Consider the following 19,854-nt stretch of genomic DNA (forward strand, 5'->3'; position numbering starts at 1 on the left):
TTTAAGCAAATGTAGGGGCCCCTTTGGAAAAGAATTCCTCTAGTTACCTTAACATTATTAGGAAAGTAATTATAACCTATTTCAATAGACCTTTGAAAAGAAAACAATATGAGGGGTTTTCCCCTTGTTTAAAGAATATACTTTTACATAAAGTTATGATCCCTTAGCATAGGAATATTTTATCATTTGCACTGTTCATTATTAGTTATTTTTGTTATTTTATCTCTGTTTATAAATGGTAGGAATGGTAACCACTCAGAATCAATTCATGGTTCATATAAGCTAAGTAAGTAACTAAGAAAATAAATAACTGTTTTATACAGGAAATTGCTTTTTTGTTTTTTGAATTGGAGACAGTTTTATTTGTCTGGATGCACATAATAATATGCCACCATCTTCCTCCATTACAAATTTACAAGGAAGATGATAGCCATTATCCTTGGAATGAGGCAGGATATGAAGGCATTAAACTGTGAACACTATAAATACCAGACAGGTTATGTCTGAGAACAGAACTTTTCGACTGAAAGATTGCAAAAAGTCTGGGCAAATTTATAACTGGTTTATTAAGGCTGTTAAGATGTTGAATCTCATTGTTTTCCCTGCCCATCTTTGCCTAAAAATTCCTTATACTAGAGATTCGGGCCATGTGATCTAAGAATCCAGATCTTTTTTAACAGCCACTCTCAAATAATTCTTTACTTCTAGAATCTTGCTTTCCCTTCTTGTCACTTGATCATAAATGGAAAAGATGAAACCCTTACTTAAGCTTCCAGCTCCTTTTCCTTACATAGTATATTATAATCACTTATTATTCTTTTTAATCTTTGACCTTTTCTATCATTTCCAGATAGGCAAGCAGAAATGGATCAGTTAAGTAAGCCTCAGTTTCTACTTCATGCATGATGAAACAGCTTCTATCTCTCACAACAGTAAGTCTCAGATCTCATCACCCTTTTTCCTTTTGAGAGAGAGATACTGCACTTACTCTGTTGATACTTCTAGAACTGACAGTCCTTTTCACTGTTCTGTAGAAAATAGGATTATAGAACTTCTTTTAAATGGTTCTTAAATATAAAGATTTTAATGAGCAAATGAAACAGTTAATGGCAGATTTTCTTTTCTACTGTATTAAAGTGGGCATAGATATATCATATGCTCCCTGTATTTGGACGTGACTGATTATGTGCCGTTAAGTCATTTTCACCTTTTAGCAATTATATAGATAGATTTTCTCCAGGATAATTTATCTCTAACCTTTCTTGCATAACTCCTAACAGTGCCCTCATTGCCTCTGTAACTTAGTCCCTCTATCTTGCACTACTAAAACAGTGTCTGAAGATAAATATCGATATATACTCAATTTTTAAAAAAGGGCTAGACTTAGATGCTCAATAGAGACAGTAAAGACTTAACTGTTTATGAGACTCATTCACCTGATCAATTTAGATCTTTGTGAAGTGTTAACGTAATAAGTTTTATGCTTCCAGAACATAATTCTTATTATTGCATTAGGTAATTATATACTATATAACAGGATACAAATGGTATGTGGTCTATTTATAGATTATTTCCTTAACAAATTTAGATGCTGAGATTTTAAACTTATTTTGAGCTGCAAATTTCACCTTGTTCTTCCAGTTCTGTTCTGTCAGCTTAGACTGATTTATAAGGACTGTTAAATTTCTGACAAGATTACATTTTTAATTATGTTTTTGAACTAAGTCAAAATAGATAGCACCTGGCAGTTATAATTTATCTGAATACTGAGAAAGTGTGATGTGGTTCGTTAGAACTTTCTCATATGGATTTTGTTTTACTTTCCCAAAGTTTTATATTTTGAATTGATATGATTTATTTAGCTCCTAAATTTTCTCCTGGTTGCAATCAACTTTGTTTTGAAGATTGCCACATTTTGAACTAATAATTCTATGAAAGTGACAATCTCCAAAACAATGTTAATGTAACTTGAAACAAACATTATATGTTAAAGATGCACATGTATTTTTTTCCTGGCATTATCCCTAATGTAATCTATCAAGATATTGAGATTTGTGGATTTTTTCGACATGGGGGCTAGCCAAAAGAATTATAAAAGAATAGTGTAAGAAGAGATTTGCATCTTATATGCACTAATGGTTCATTAGTGTTGTTTGTCAGTATTTGAATTACTTTTTTTAATAAAAGAGATAAGAAAAAGACTTTTAAAGCAATGTGGTAAATTTTGGAATTGTTCTGTTTTTAACATTATTTCTTAAGCCTCTTTTCCTTTCTTTTTCATTATGATCATAAAGGATGAAATTAATTTACATTTTAAATCCTGTTGTGTATATACTTTTACTTCTGTTAATTAATATGCTATAATATAAAGGTATAAAAGTAAGTGTTATATTATACTGTAACAATAAAGGAGAATATTTGTAGCTCAGGGCTGAAATGAGGAGTCTTTGGTGCTCTCTGAGCTTGCTTGCTTTCTTGCAGATGCTGCATATTAGAAAGTACCGCTATCATGTCTGTGTACATGTTAGTGGATAACGTTATCACAAGAGTTAAAATGATTACACTGCATTCAAAATCCAAGTACAGTTGTTTTTTAAAAAAAAAACAGAAAAACAGGACGTGAGTAAATGAGTGAGTGAGTTAAATTTTTCCTTTGTTTTTTAAGCAGTTCTAATCCGGAGAAATGAAATTCAAATAAACCACAGATGTTCAAAACCCTGTGCTGTATTCATAAATTTAATCTTGTAACTCTTACTGACAGGTTAGCAGGTATACAATATCCCAGCCAGTGGTGGGTTCTGGATCCCAGTGCAACTGGTACGGTGCAACGGGGCCCAGCGTCCTCCACATGAATGCATGCAGCATGCGCATGCGTCTTTATCTCCTGTGATGCTCTATGACGCCTCCGCGATGCTCCAGCTGCTCAGCGGAGCGTCGCACAGGTGACCTACGTTCAATGTGCGGAACCCCCAAAGAGTTCAAATACAGGTAAGGACGATGGGTGGGCCCTCCGGAGCACCGTACCGGAATGGTACCCAGTGCTCCTGGCAGGCACCATTACACCCAGTGAGGTGCAGTCAGGGGAGGCAGGGTCTCACCACTGTCATCATGAAAAGAAAAAAAAATGTAAAAGGAAAAAGGCTGAGGTAGTTGCTGCCAGAGTCACAGTGGATGACTCTGCTTAGTGCTTAATTGTTTAAAAAAGCCTCTAAAAAAGTGCCCTCTACAGGAGGAGGCAGGGGAACCACATACCGCATTTAGTCTATCTTTATGATCACTTGAGCAGAGTTAAGCAAGGGTTAAAAGCTGAAAAATTCCTTATGTAGATGAGGCACGTGGTTCTCTTGCCTCCTCCTGTAGAGGATGTTTTTTTAGAGACTTTTTTAAACAGTTAAGCAGAGTCATCCATTGGGGACTCTGGCAGCAGCTAATCCAGCCTGACCTCAGCAGCTCTTGCCTTTTTCCTTTTATATTTTTACATTTTCATCATAGCAGAGAACAGCAGAGTTGAAATCCTCTGTGAAACAGCTGGAAAAGGTATGTGGGTTGGGGGGAGGGGAAGGAATTCAAAATTAATGTAATTTGTAAGTAATTGTATTATTGTAAGTAATTTGTGTCTGTGTGTCTGTGTGTTTTACCCACCTCTGCTGGAGCGCGGGTTGGCACTTTTTATGTCGGACACAGCGGCAGGGCTTTTGGGCTTTTTATGTCGGACATAGCGCCGGGGCGTCAGGGCAGCTTTTGCCTCTTGAAAGCTCTGCTGTGGGCGAAAGAAAGCGCTTTAATCAGTGGGGTGTTGGGAGAGAGGAGAGAATGCTCAGGCATTCTCTCCTCTCCCCCGGCATCCCACTGACTAAAGCGCTTCCTTTCGCCCGCCTGAGCTCTGCTGCGGGCGAAAGAAAGCACTGTAATCAGTGGGGTGCCGGGAGAGAGGACTGCCTCACCAGCCATAAACTTCACCGCACGTCACTGATTACACCCGTACCGGGGCGTACCGGTAGTAACCCACCTCTGGTCCCAGCCTAATCATGTCCTTCAGCTCCACATGAAACAGAGTGAAGGCAAGGACCCTGACGTAATATTTTAGAAGTTCTTGTCCATTTTTCTCAGATACCGTACATAAAAGGGTGCAATTTAAAGATAAGTAGATTGATAAATTATGTGCATTTTTAAACAGCCAGATTGTTTATCTTCACTTCCAATTCTTTAGAGAAATCATTTGTGTATTTTCTTCCAAACATACTGATTCTAAGAATGCACAGAACATTGTCTAGTAATTTCTAGAGCTATGCCAGAGTTTTGGCAGGTTGCCCATTTCTAACCCTTCTGCATATATTCAACAGGCCTGGTTTTTCATTATCTGCTCAGTTACTAATAGATTGCCCGGAACAACAATATATAAGGCAAGTATAAACAGACCAGCATTTGCAAAAGGCCAGAATGGTGATTCTTATACAGATTGAGGCCTCTGTACTTGCTAATTACAAATTAAAAATCACCTATGCTATTTGGGATGCTTAATGGAATCTTACCTACCTGATTTGTCTCTTAAATATTTTTCAAAACAATACAATTTGGTTAAGAAGTGTCTTTGAAAATGTTTTGGCATTGTTATTATCATTACATTTCAAATAATATTTAACAAACACTGTGTGGAAATCAGTTTGTTATGTGAGACAGAACATATCTAAAAATTTATTATACCAATTCATGAAGTGTTCATAAGTTTAAAGGTAAAAAGGTAAAGGTTTTCCCAGTCCTGTCATGACTGACTCTAGGGGTGATGCTCATCTCCATTCCTAGCTGAGGGAGCTAGCATTGTCCAAAGCACTTCTGTGCTCTTGTGGCTGGCATGGCTACATGTCAAGGCATGGAACGCTGTTCCCACCGAAGTCATACCTATTTATCTATTTGCATTTGCATGCTTTCAAACTGCTAGGTTGGCAGCAGCTGGCGCAAGAACAGGAGCTCACCCACCACGTGGTACTTGGATCTCGAACTGCCAAACTTCCAGTTGACAAACCCAGAGCCTTAACCACTAGGCCACTGTAGGCCCCCACTTTTTTATGTTTACCACATAGCAAAAGGAAATATATTATATAGCACAGACAAAATGCAAACACCCAACAACAAAAGACGCAGGAATGTTTAATCAGTGCAGATCTTTCAATTCATTAGATTTTCTTGATGAACATAAAGTTTGAATATTAAATATTACTTAATATTAAATATAAATCAATTATGATAATATTGACATATTTGCAGGCTGGCCTATATGTGAAGTAAATTGTCTCTTTTTCAAGGACAGGGACTGCAACTTGTACCTGTCCACCCATCTTATCCATTCTCTCCCCCTTTTATGTTCCAAAATATACTATTAAATTTAATTTTGTGTAAAGGTAAAAGTTTTCCTCGCATATATGTGCTAGTTGTTCTCAACACTACGGGGTGGTGCTCAGCTCCGTTTCAAAACCGAAGAGCCAGCGCTGTCTGAAGACGTCTCCGTGGTCATATAGCCGGCATGACTAAACGCCAAAGGCGCATGGAACGCTGTTACCTTCCCACCAAAGGTGGTTCCTATTTTTCTACTTGCATTTTTACATGCTTTTGAACTGGTAGGTTGGCAGAAGCTGGGACAAGTAATGGGAGCTCACTCCATTATGCGGCACTAGGGATTTGAACCGCTGACCTTTCTGATCGACAAACTCAGTGTCTTAGTCACTGAGCCACCACATGTACAGAGATTCTTAATTTTATGTACAGAGATTCTAATAGCCAGGTTCTATCAGTTGATTAATTCAGCAAATCTACCATATTTTTCTTTCCTCATTTTTAGATCTTTAAGAGGTTTAGGTTTAGGTTTAGGTTTATATATTGGTTTCTCTTTCTTTCATATCCTGGATTGTGGTTTAAAATATTAATTAATGCAATGTTATTCCAAAGATGTTTATTCACCTACATATAGTTAGATATGAAGAATGCTCATGGGGATCCTGCCTATTTATGTCTGGATTTAAATATTATTTATTTAAAGAACTTCTATATGGCTGATAGTAATATATACAAACTACCTAAATAAAAATTATATAAATTCAAACATAATAAAACAGTTCTCAAACTTAGGTGTTACAGAGGCCACACTATTCTTCAACAACAGTCAAAAGCTTTAACTGAAGTGTTCTGTCAACTGCTCCTCTCTTGAAAACTTAGGAATTCATCAGGTTCTCCACAGGCAAGGTGCTCCATTCAGAGGGGGCCTTGAAAAACAATGTACTCTTAACTCTCCCTCTTCTTATCCCTCTTTGGGGAGACCTCTCCAACATGCACCTTTGGAATTAAGAAACTAAATGGGTTACTTCTACCTTATTCTATAAATATTCTCACTGAAGTCTACCTTATTCTGAAGTCTACCTTATTCTATAAATATTCTCACTGTTTTTGACAATTCCAAGATAGGAAGATCTTTAGGAGACACATCACAGAAGATGAAGATGCTGGATAACTTATGGTTATTGTGCATCCATGTGGATTTTGCTATGACTGTTCATTAAGATTAGCGTAACTTTTATATCATAACTGGCACAATCCGCAAGTTAATGACAGCAACAGGACAACAGCTTGTTGTGTCTAAAATTCATAAATTCTTGGAAAGTAGACTTTCACCAAAATGCTGTTTTGTATTGTGTTACTTGGCATCAAACCATTTGTAATCTAGGAATTCTTTTTCTTGGAAACTACACATATAACTTTCCTATTACAAGGCAGCTGTGTTTTTAAATCGCCAATGAGAAAGATAAATAATGGAGCATTTGTGATTCTTCAAAGAGAAAGCATCTTTTAAACATTTAAAAAAATAATAGCAGCTTTATAAGAACTATCTAGAAAGAAACAAGCAATCCCAGATTCAAGTGAATATGCTACGGTGAACATTCTTTAGGTTTTACAATCCAAGTAAGATATAAAAACATGGGAACAGATTTAATGAAGCAAACAATCTGCAAATATAAATCTGTTCCATGAGAACAGATCAGTAACCAGAGTTCTCAATAGGGTCTGAGGTGGTTAAGCAAGGATCATGAAAGACTCAGTGATCTTTAGTATGGCCCTCGACAAAAACGGGGAGATTAAATTTGTACAGAGCTGTAATTGAAGTCTGTGGCATAGTCCCTCCTCTACTTTTCAGGTTAAAAACAAAGCTATAATTTCTATTTCTCATTTTATTAGAAAAATCTCTCGTCAGAAAAGTTCTCACTAAATAAGTATAGTTTATGTTTCTCCAATATTCAGTTGTAAATCCCCACAGAGGTCCAGAGGGAAAGACAATTAAATATAAAAACAAGCTTGATCTTTCTTGTTTTTAACTATGCCAGATGGTTGATCGTGGGAGGCCTCAGATAATTCACCTTGGAAAATGTCTAAAGAAATACAGTAGTAATTATAAAATGCATGAAACCCATTCAAGACAATGCTATAATTATGAAGGCTATAGGTGTGTAAGTTATTAACATTTAGATTGCAAGTTAATGGTTTATTTTTCAAAATGATCAAATAAGTTGTTCAGAAATTATATTATTTAAAAATACCTTTTGATATGGTCATGTAAAAAGAACTTATCTTTTCCACATTTAAAAAATAAGAGTAGCTTTAAAAGAGCCATCCAGATGAAGCAATCCCAGATTCACAACAAGAATCAAATCCCAGGAAAAAAAATCATTCTCCTCCTTGCCTATTACTGGGGAATGATATATTAAATCATTGTACGTGAGATCAGTCTTCCTAATAATTTGACTGAGAGTCCTAGATTCAATTGCTTTATTAATAGAGGTCATAACATTGACTCACTAAAATAGAAAATTTAAATAAATACAAGCATGTTTTGCACTGATCATAGCTAATCCAATTTACCATTATATTGATAATTATAATTGTATTCCAGTATAATTGGCAACCAGTATAATTCTTTCTCTAGATTCTCTCAATTTGGAATCAAAGTGTTATAATTACTCATTGATATTACAATTTCTACAATTTTTGGTACACATGAAAGGATTTATTTAGCATATTTGTATAGCCACATATTCATTTTCTAAGAAAAGGAAACTGAATTAAACACAAATACAAACCTGGCATCCTTTTCCTTCTGGGACAAACAATACAAACAACTCTGAGTTTTTGCTAGTAGTAAAAGAAATTGAATGTGGAAGAAAAGGAAATCTAATCTAAATCTAGTTTACACCATCCCCATTCATATTTCCCTATTTTTTTTGCAAAGAATTGTTTTTTTTAACTATACCCTAATTCATTTCAATACTAATTCATATACTTTGATCCTTAACTTTTCTGCTTTTCTTGAGGACCTCAATCCCATCCAACCATGCCTTCCTCAGTCTTCCTTTTCATTTCAATCCAAATTTCCTTCATACATTTGTTTCTTAATGCAGTCATGGCCAAACTTCAATGTACTTCTTTCATACTGATCAATCTTCTATTCAATCCATATTCATTCTGCAATCATTCATTCTTTGTCTTATCTCTTATTTTATCATACATACCAGAGATGGGTTGCTGCCGGTTTGCCCCCGTTTGGCCGAACTGGTAGTGGTGGTGGTGGGAGGCTCTGCCCATTTGCCCAGACGCTTCTGTGCATGTGCAGAAGTATTGTGAGTGTGCGCAAATGTGCATGCAAGCACAAGCGAACCGGCAGTAAACCGGTTAGCAACCCACAACTGATACATACTTAATTTTTCAGTAATCATCCCCACTGAATCAGTTTTTTTTATGCTTCTGTTAACATACCCAATCCTTAATTCCACATGACAAAATTGCAAGAATTGCTATATGCAGTCATTTTTGCTTGGACATACATTTCTTGCATAGCCTTTTTGCCTATGTAATGACTCTTGCATGTTACACTGAGACAAATAACTTGTGAGTCTAATCATACTTGGCCAAATAAAGTATTTCTGTCGAAGTTATCTTCCTTATTCTGTACAATATTTTTGCTGAAAAGTAGTTTAAATCTACACATCCCCTACTCACCATAAAGCCAAGCTGCATTTTCCAGATATTGTTCATTTTATTTTCCATAAATTTTCAAGTAGAATTCTGCCAAATACCCTACTAGCACAATTAATAATGCTCCTCTATTTTTTGTAAACATTCTTATTAACTTTCCCTTTTTGCGCTCGGTTCTGTTAACTTTTTTAAAATAAAGATATAATGATATTACTGCAACTACCAGAGACAAATGCAGTCTTCATATACAAATTAAATCAATTACACAGTTGGTCCATAAGCAAGCATATTCATGAGATAAAAGGATACACTGTATGTATATATAAGCCAAGGTAGAAATTCTGTACAATTTACTTGGAAGAAAGACCAATTAAAAAGAATACTAATTAAACCAAACAAAATTATTGGATTATGACTTTGTCATTAGACCTTCAAGCATTCATTTTCTATATTTTGTCAACTGTTATTGAATTTCATTGCTGAAATCAAAGCTGAGTTTCAATATTTACACCTGAACGACATGTTTCTCTCCCAGTTAGCTTTTTACTGAACAAAAAAAATTATCAAGCTTCAAGATTTTATTATTCAGAAATGTCTTTACTTTTGACCATTGCAATGCTAGCAACATTGTTTGGATCAATAATATATCTCTTCTTGTTGTCTCAGTATATTGTCTTGCATCACAATCACATTCTGCATATACTCCATCAATTTGAATATACCGTCCCGCTGTGTTCTTTTCTTACTTTTACAGGCAAGACAAAACAATCAGGTCAATAGAATATACAGTGGTTTTAATCTCTGTTCAACCATACAACTTGTTGGATGGCCTTGGACAAGCTGCTCTACATATAAAATTAAGAGACAGACATGGACATGAAGCAGCATAGCAAAGTTAATTAATCCATACAGACAAAAGTTAAAGAAGAAAAATTGTCTCTACATTATCCTAAATAATTCTCTTCTGGGCTGCTAAAAATGTAGCATTCTTACTGATTATGACCATATCCTTACCAATTATTTATATTATCTCAGACTTTACATTTCTCCAACACTGACTGAGTGACATTTTAAGATAAATTTCCTTCAATTTGAGCATAAATCCTGGTAACAGCATGAAGTAATTCAGGAGTTTCCTTAACAGGAATACAGATATTTGCTATTGCTTGCTTTTTTAAATATATTCTTAACATTTCCTGGAGGTCTTCTGTCCATCTATGCTCAAACAAGGTTGGTTTTAGCATCAGCTAAGATTATGATATAAATACTACACTCTATGTATGTGAGGAAGTGTCAGTATAAACTCATCATGTAAAGGAACAGCTTGATGACAGAATAAAGCCAAGGTGAATACTAATTCAGCAGACAATGGGATGTATTAAAACTGGACAAAACTAATACTGGAATCTGGTAATTACTAATTTAAAAAAATATCAGGAACAAACCAATTCCAAATTGGACACTGTAATTCTAAACTACTTTCAATAATCCCCAAAAGGCATACAGACTTCAGTGTCTTGTTCCACATACATCTTATACTAAAAATAGATTATAGTTACATAAAATAAATATCACACACAATATACATCTTATATTAGAAACAGATTATAGTTACATAAAATAAATATCACACACAATATACATCTTATATTAGAAACAGATTATAGTTACATAAAATAAATATCACACACACACAAACAGGGATTGGAAATCTTCCTTTTCATGCATAATCCACTCAAAAAATTCAGAGCTTCCATTTTTCTTATTTCATATTTCACATCCAAAATCTTTATTCATCTATTACTCAGAAATATATGTTACCTCAATCAGATGACTCTAAGCACCTGCTGTCAGTTACTGGGGAAAACATCATAAATCAATGTATCTCTTATTCAATCTCCAAAATCTCTGTGGGAAAAAAAACACATTCATTTGACATCTTTTCTGAACATCCTCAGGGAAAATGCCAACCTCCCCTCAGTAGGCAAATGATTCCAACCAAACAGAGCCATAATAGAGGATGCTCCCTTCTATGCTCCCATTTGTGTCACCTAGAAATGAATAGGAGACTCAGACACCCTATTATTGGGTGAGCAGTCTTTGTGGAGAAAAAGGTCATGAAAGATACCTAGTAGCTAGTAAAATTTATTTTTTATTTTATTTATCTTTAAGAACCACCTATACTGAACTATGCTAAGTTGGCCTCTGGTGAACTAGCAAAGTATTTAAGGTTAATGTTGCCTGTATTAATTGCATCATACAATATGTTTGCAGTTTTGCAAACAGTTTTCCAGAGGCAAAAATCATAAGAAATAGAAAGACAAAATAACCCCTGGATTGTACTTTCCTCTAATATAGAGGTGTGAAAAGGAGAAAATCAAAGGTTTTCTGTGATGGCAAACAAGTAGCTACTACATTACAACTGCCTATATATGGCTTCTCCAGCAAAATGAGCTTTTCCCCAGAGAAAGTAGATGGTTTGTCTGACAGAAAAAGATCCTTATACAAAATCTACTCCATTATGATTTGTAGGAGCATTGCCAGGCATTTAAAGGCACACATCTGCATTAAAAATATTTCAACAAAGATGGAAATGCAGAAATACTACAATTTAATGTTTCATAATTTCCATTTTTAAATATAACTAAAATTATTTAATTAAATTATACTCCAAAATCATATATCCCAAAGGATATATGCTTCAATTTAAGTTTGTTATTGCTTATTTATTTTTATTTTAAACATTTGGAAGGATTTAAACTTCTGTGCTTAAAAATATTATGTAACCCCAAACTCTTTTTGAGAGTGAGTGGGTTCTTTCTTTTTGTTGTTTTCAATCTACATATAAGTTTCCTTTTTGTAAATTATAGCAATAACAATAAAATGAATTTTAAAAACTTAAAAGTATTCATGCAAGTATTAACTGTTAAAAGATTTTATGCTGATAAAAGGCTAGGAGAAAATCTAGATGCTACCAGAAATATGATTTGCGCTGCACTGCTACAATGAATCTGGGTTTCTGATACAAATATGTTGGAAAAACTACTTGTAGAGTTAACAATCTTGACCTTGAGAAAATGTTTGTGCACGCTAAAAAAAAAAGACTGGTGGATTTACAGAGTTGTTATTACAGCAGACTACAAAAGAAGACAGAATAAAGTAAGTCGTACTACAGAATGTACATAAAATTAGCTGTTTAAACTGATTTTATGGTTCACAAATAACCACATGTGATTTTCCAATGCAATGATATAGTCAATGATATATTCAAGGAAATAAAAATGAAATAGGACATTAAAAAATTACCCATTTTCAGTATTAGATATCAATTAGAAAGAATGTTGGTCTTACCTGAACGTGTCTTTTAAGAGGAGGGGAGGGAGTGGTCACCTGTGGGTATTCTCAAAGCCTGATTGGTCCAAAGACTGAGAGCAAAGCCTTAAATACTGGTGCCTTCCAATCCTGGCCCAGTTTCCTCGAAGTCAAACGGTATAACTGAAACAACAACAAAAAAACAACCAAACCCCCGGGACCACCCGGGCCCTCCCCTTGGCCCCAATGGAACACAACTCAGAGCGGGTCGTGACCACTCCCTCCCGTCCTCATAAAAGACACATTCAGGTAAGACCAACGTTCTTTTTCAAGAGGAGGGGAGGAAGTGGTCACCTGTGGGACATACCCAAGCTATACTCCCAGGGAGGGAGAACAAGAAACCACTAGGACCCAAGGGGAGCATCAGACGCCACCCTCCGACCAAACAACGCGTCCACAGACACGAAGGCATCCAGACGATAACGTCAGATGAAAGGCGGCGGAGAAGCCCAAGTGGCTGCACGACAGATGTCCTCAAACGGGGCCCTTGTGGCCCACGCCGCCGTGGTTGCGGCACTCCTGGTAGAATGGGCTGTGATGCCCAACGGGACCGGATGACCCGAAGCCCCGTAAGCCTCCGCAATGGCCTGACGCAGCCAACAGCCGATGGTGGCCGAGGATATCCTAGAACCCAGCGTCCCCGGCTGGAATGAAACAAACAAGGCCTCCGACCTACGGATCCCCTCGGTCCGCCAGAGGTAAATCCACAGAGCGCGGCGGACGTCCAACCGATGCCAGAGCCTCTCCCTATCATTGGACGGGCCCAGGCAAAAGTCAGGCAGGACAATCTCCTGAGCCCTATGAAAGGGAGTATTCACCTTCGGGATGAAGGTAGGATCAAGGCGAAGCACCACCCTGTCCTGGTGAAAATGGCAAAGGTCATCCCTGGGAGACAGGGCGCCCAGTTCAGAAATACGTCGGGCAGAGGTAATCACCACCAGGAAAGCCACCTTCAGTGACAAGAATTGTAGATGAATGAGAGAGGAGAGGTTCGAATGGGGCTCCCATCAAGGCCCTGAGCACCAGGGGAAGATCCCACGTGGGGAACCTGTGGATGGGGGGAGGCCGGAGATTAGCCGCCCCCTTCAGAAAATGTTTGATCAGGGGAACATGGGAGAGGGAAGATGACTGAGAGAAACTGGGCCAGGATTAGAAGGCACCAGTATTTAAGGCTTTGCTCTCAGTCTTTGGACCAATCAGGCTTTGAGAATACCCACAGGTGACCACTCCCTCCCTCCTCTGGAAAACATTATACAGTGCTCTATGTTTACCATTTAAGTGAATCTAGAATGGGTTTTCTCTACTCTGCAACCTGTACCTTAAGTATAAAAACTATTTTGTTCACTTCTAGATATTAGCAAGTACTGCTACATATTGATAATTAATTAACAGATTCTTTAGAAAAAAGAACTTGGACTTGTTACACTTTTAATAGTGTCAAAGAGGAAACTTCAGAGATTGTTTATTCAGCACATGTGGTCCCCATTTGCTACGCCAATATCGCTACACAATGTTTATAATATGATAATCTGTTGATATAAATCACTGAATTTAAATATCTGCTTACTCACATACATACATACACACACTTGCAAACACCTTTAAAGGGATAGGAAAGTATGGATTAAAGGATAGGACTCAATATTTTGTGATATGGCTCCTGATTTTTGATTCTGCAGAATTATTTGTTAACACTAAATATGAAGCCTGATTGCTCATATTTATGAATAAACTTGAATCCCAATGCTACAAAGGTTTTTCCGCATTACATTTGATTCTTCTACACAAGTGTTCTAAGGTTACTCATGGAAAAACTGAATGTTGAACTTGAACATTTGGTCTCAGGTTAGACCACAATACTTTTCTTTCACTAGGACGACATTAGTTCAATAGGAGTATCAAGGAAATGACACTGGAGAAAGGAGGTTGGAATTTTTCACTCTTTATTCCAGGGAGATTTTATTTTAGCTTAAAATGGATATAAATTCATCAGAGGTTCAATATATATTTTTTCAATGTTTACTTTTGTTCCTTTAAATGAATGAATTTTAGCAAGCTTCAGTGATGCAATCTTTGGAAGACCAACAATCACAAAATAATAATAATAATAATAATAATAATAATAATAATAACAACAACAACAACTCCGCCGTTGCCGGTCGTAAGCCCGGATGAGAAAGGAGGAAGGTTGGGATCAGGTTGGCATCTGGTCCCGTAAAAAAAACCCCGCCAACCCATACAATATGGTGAAAAAAACGAATAAGAATTCCATACTGCATCGGTCGTCGCGCGGGTCAACAAGGGCCGCGGCGGATGTTGGGGTCCCTGGACATCCGTCGACAAGTGGGCTACAAGTGGACCAGCCAACAAAACGACAAAAATATAGTGCAGATGAAAACCGTGCCATAATGGCCTGTTACTACAACTCAGAGCCAGAAAAAAGAGGATATTTAAAGCGAATGTATGAATTATGGAAACAACAATATCCAGATTCAAATGTTAGTGAACAACGACTAGCAGATCAAAGGCGATTTATTATACGGAATAAAGTGTTTAGTGAAGTTGAACATGAGGAGATTCAGGCAAATTGCAAAACCCAAAAAACAATATCACAAGCGGAAATAACTGATATTCAAGACACAACTAAAGACACTATAGTAGAACTCCCAGAAGAAGCTCTCGGGGAGGAAATAACATCACCACCACTAGAACCAGTTATCATTGAACCAACTGATGAACTAACTCAAAAACAAAAAGAATTGAAGGATAAGATCATGGAGCATTTTCTGCTTAATGAGGAAAGGCAACGTTTACCATCACTAAAAACTGTGCCTAAGAAAATTTTGGCCCCTATCATGAAAATGGTTAATGCATTGTTTTCAACAATTGAACCGGGATCCATCTTGGAAACAAACCAGTTAATGTACAGCGCAGCTGTAATAGTCACTAATGAACTAGGCATTAAAATTAAAGTACCTAGTCACACAACAGAAAAAGCATCAAAGCCAAAGTGGAAAATCCGTTTAGAACAAAAAATCAAAAAATTAAGGGCAGATGTTAGTAACTTAAAGAATATGCATGAGCAACGGCTTAAAAACAACAAAATCATAGATTGGCTAATCAGAAGATATAGATTGGATACAAGAAACATCAATGAAGCTGTAGAGATTGTAAAACAGCAGATAACAGCAACAGCTAGAAAAATTGAAAGATATGAGGCACGAATCATCCAATATAAACAAAATCAGCAATTTCGATCAGACCAACGGTGTTTTTATCAAAGTCTTAATGTGAATCGTGACACCAAAAGTGAAAAACCAGAAAAGCAGGCCACAGTTGAATTCTGGAAAGAATTGTGGGAAAATGCAAAGGACTACAACAAGGAAGCAAAGTGGATACATGACTTTGAGAAAAGCATTGGCAACAAACAAATGCAAGTATTAGAAATAACAACTGAGATGATCAAAAATCGAGTTAAAAAGGTAAAGAATTGGACATCACCTGGAAAGGACCAATTACATGGTTTCTGGCTCAAATATCTGACCAGTTTACATGCAATATTAGCCAGGCAACTGAATGAAATTTTACAAAAGGGCCAAATTGATGAATGGTTGACAACTGGAAAAACATACTTGATTCAGAAAGATCCAACTAAAGGAACAACACCTGAAAACTATAGACCAATAACATGCTTGCCAACAACCTTCAAATTACTCACAGGCATTATTGCAGATAACATGATGGATTATTTGGAAACAAACAACATCTTGCCAGTAGAGCAAAAAGGCAACAAAAGAAGGAGCAGGGGCACAAAAGATCAGATTCTAATTGATAAAATGATATTAGAAAATTGTAAGAACAGAAAAACGAACTTGAATATGGTCTGGATTGATTACAAAAAGGCATTTGACTCACTGCCACATAGTTGGATCATAAAATGCTTAGAAACAACTGGCATTAGCAAAAATATTACATCCTTTACTGAAAAGGCAATGAAACAATGGAGAACTGAGTTGGCAGTAGGGAATGAGAGCTACGGAATGGTTAATATCAAGCGAGGAATTTTCCAGGGTGATTCACTTTCACCTCTTCTCTTCATCATCGCAATGATCCCACTATCAGTAATCTTAAAAAAAATGAAATTAGGCTACCAAACAGCCAAAAAAGCTGAAAGAATTTCGTATTTACTATATATGGATGATTTGAAATTCTATGGAAAGTCAGAAATAGAAATCCAATCATTGACAAATACAGTCCGAGTATTCAGCACCGATATTTCAATGCAGTTTGGCATGGAAAAATGCGCCACTGTATCCATAAAAAGGGGCAAAATCACTGCATCTGAGGGAATTGAAATGCCCAATGGCCAACTAATTAAATGCAAAGAAAATGAAGCCTACAAATACTTAGGCATTCTACAGTTGAATAACATCAAGCATGGAGAAGTAAAAACTATTGTCAGGCGAGAGTACACCAACAGAGTTAGGAAAATTCTGAAATCTAAATTGAATGGTGGAAATACAATCAAGGCCATAAATACCTGGGCAATACCAGTTATAAGATACACAGCTGGCATAGTTAACTGGACACAAGCTGATTTGGACCTTTTGGACTGAAAAACCAGGAAACTAATGACAATGCACTACAGTTTACATCCACGTGGTGATACTGATAGACTATATCTGCCCCGAAAATCAGGTGGCAGAGGATTATTACAAGTGAAGCAAACAGTTGAAGAGGAAAAACATGCACTGGCTGATTATTTAAAAGAAAGTCAAGAACATCTATTAATCAAAGTAAAGAACAAAAATCTACTGAAGGCCCAACAGACAAAACAAGAATACAGAAAAGATGTGATAAAATCAAGAATGGAGAGTTGGCAGAACAAAGCACTGCATGGTCAATTTCTGGAAAAAATAAAAGATAAAGTGGACAGTGAACAAACTTGGTTATGGTTAAAAACAGGTACATTAAAGAAAGAAACAGAGTCACTAATCCTGGCTGTGCAAGAACAAGCTATCCGCACAAATGCCATTAAGGCCAAAATCGAAAAATCCTCTGATGATGCCAAATGCAGACTTTGCAAAGAAGCTGATGAAACTGTTGATCACATACTCAGCTGCTGTAAAAAAATCGCGCAGACTGACTATAAATTGCGGCACAATTCAGTAGCACAAATGATCCATTGGAATTTGTGCAAAAATTATAATATTAAAACAGCAACAAACTGGTGGGAACATCAGCCTGAAAAAGTCACCGAAAATCAGATGGTCAAGATCTTGTGGGATTTCCGTATACAAACCGACAAAATACTGGCGCATAATACACCAGACATCACACTGGTTGAGAAAAATAAGGTCACAATCATAGACATCGCAATACCAGGTGATAGCAGGGTCGCCGAGAAGGAACATGAAAAAATCGCAAGATACCAGGACTTAAAAATCGAAATTCAACGACTATGGCACAAACCAGCAGTGGTAATTCCAGTGGTAATTGGCACACTGGGTGCTATTCCAAAAGCACTGGAATTACATTTAAAACAGTTAAAAATTGACAAAATCACCATCAGTCAAATGCAAAAAGCCGCACTGCTTGGATCTGCACGCATATTACGAAAATACGTTACGACGTCCTAGGCCCCTGGACGGGGCCCGACTAGTAACCAATGCCAAATCCGGCGAAACCACTGGCCGCTGTGATACAATTGTATAATAATAATAATAATAATAATAATAATAATAATAATAACAACAACAACAACAACAACAGGTACATTAAAGAAAGAAACAGAGTCACTAATCCTGGCTGCGCAAGAACAAGCTATCCGCACAAATGCCATTAAGGCCAAAATCGAAAAATCCTCTGATGATGCCAAATGCAGACTTTGCAAAGAAGCTGATGAAACTGTTGATCACATACTCAGCTGCTGTAAAAAAATCGGGCAGACTGATTATAAATTGCGGCACAATTCAGTAGCACAAATGATCCATTGGAATTTGTGCAAAAATTATAATATTAAAACAGCAACAAACTGGTGGGAACATCAGCCTGAAAGTCACCGAAAATCAGATGGTCAAGATCTTGTGGGATTTCCGTATACAAACCGACAAAATACTGGCGCATAATACACCAGACATCACACTGGTTGAGAAAAATCGTGACCCGTCAAAAGCGCGGACGGCAAAAGCGCGATCGACAAAATCGCGCCTTTGACGTCATCACAGCGCGACGAAAAAGATCGAAAAATTCAAATAAAAATTAATAAAAATTAAATTAAAGCAAGCCGATTCACATAAAGGTAAGGGTTAGGGTTAGGGTTAGGGTTAGGGTTAGGGTTAGGTTAAGGGTTAGGGTTAGCTTTAGAGCGTTAGTGTTAGCGTTAGGGTTAGGATAAGGGTTAGCGTTACGTTTTTCGTTACTTTAACGGTTAGGTTTAGGGTTAGGTTTAGGGTTAGGTTAAGAGTTAGGGTTAGGGTTAGGTTTAGGGTTAGGTTTGGGGGGGTTAGGGGAAGGTTTTAGCTTTATTTTTACATTTTTTCGATCTTTTTCGTCGCGCTGTGATGACGTCACAGCGCGCTTTTGTCGAGCGCGATTTTGTCCTACGCGCTTTTGTGGTGGAACCGAGAAAAATAAGGTCACAATCATAGACATCGCAATACCAGGTGATAGCAGGGTCACCGAGAAGGAACATGAAAAAATCGCAAGATACCAGGACTTAAAAATTGAAATTCAATGACTATGGCACAAACCAGCAGTGGTAATTCCAGTGGTAATTGGCACACTGGGTGCTATTCCAAAAGCACTGGAATTACATTTAAAACAGTTAAAAATTGACAAAATCACCATCAGTCAAATGCAAAAAGCCGCACTGCTTGGATCTGCACGCATATTACGAAAGTACGTTACGACGTCCTAGGCCCCTGGGTGGGGCCCGACTAGTAACCAACTGACCGCTGTGATACAATTGTATAATAATAATAATAATAATAATAATAATAATAATAATAATAATAATAGGCAAAGAAGTGATATGAGTCAAGTTACTTCATTAGCTCTCTATTAATATTTCTAATGTTGCAATGGGTAATGAGGATAAATATTCTGTAAAGGCATGCAAATGTTTACATACCACGATAAAATGTAATATTTTAATGAATACTACCTAATCTGGACAAGGTAAGTTAAACACAAGTTCTGGAAATTTAAATGCATATTACTATTGTGTACAGCAGTTATTTCTTCTGCTCCTTCTCCTTGCCCTCCTTCTTTCTCCTCCTCCTCCTCCCTCCCCTCCTCCTCATTTACCACTTCAGATGACGAGGAGATGCAAAGTTCTGATTCTTGCACTTCTGGCAGTCTCAATCACTGTTAATCAATGCTGTTGTAGCATGCCTTTGATATGTCTCTATCTTCTGGGTTGGCTCCTGTTCTTTGGTCTTCTTGTCTATTTGTATGCCTTGTATG

At 36.9% G+C, this 19,854-nt stretch overlaps 1 protein-coding gene across 8 annotated transcripts in view; it reads right to left on the reverse strand.

The window, feature by feature from the left end:
• SPTB (spectrin beta, erythrocytic) overlaps positions 1-19,854 on the reverse strand; it is a 138,647-nt gene that overhangs the window by 109,255 nt on the left and 9,538 nt on the right. For 3 of the 8 annotated variants that reach the window (XM_087713623.1, XM_087713628.1, XM_087713633.1), the window contains exon 2: positions 10,837-10,923. The exons of 2 other annotated variants lie outside the window; for them this stretch is intronic. The gene's annotated coding sequence lies outside the window, so the exon portion shown is untranslated. Of the gene's footprint in view, positions 1-8,552; positions 8,572-10,836; positions 10,924-19,854 lie in introns of those variants that run through there. 3 more of the 8 variants (XM_087713615.1, XM_087713648.1, XM_087713645.1) reach the window with 1 other exon arrangement.

Source organism: Thamnophis sirtalis, unplaced genomic scaffold (assembly GCF_051295495.1).
Source record: "Thamnophis sirtalis isolate CommonGarterSnake01/CBP01778 unplaced genomic scaffold, rThaSir2_p1.2 scaffold_1, whole genome shotgun sequence".
Lineage (NCBI taxonomy): Eukaryota > Metazoa > Chordata > Lepidosauria > Squamata > Natricidae > Thamnophis > Thamnophis sirtalis.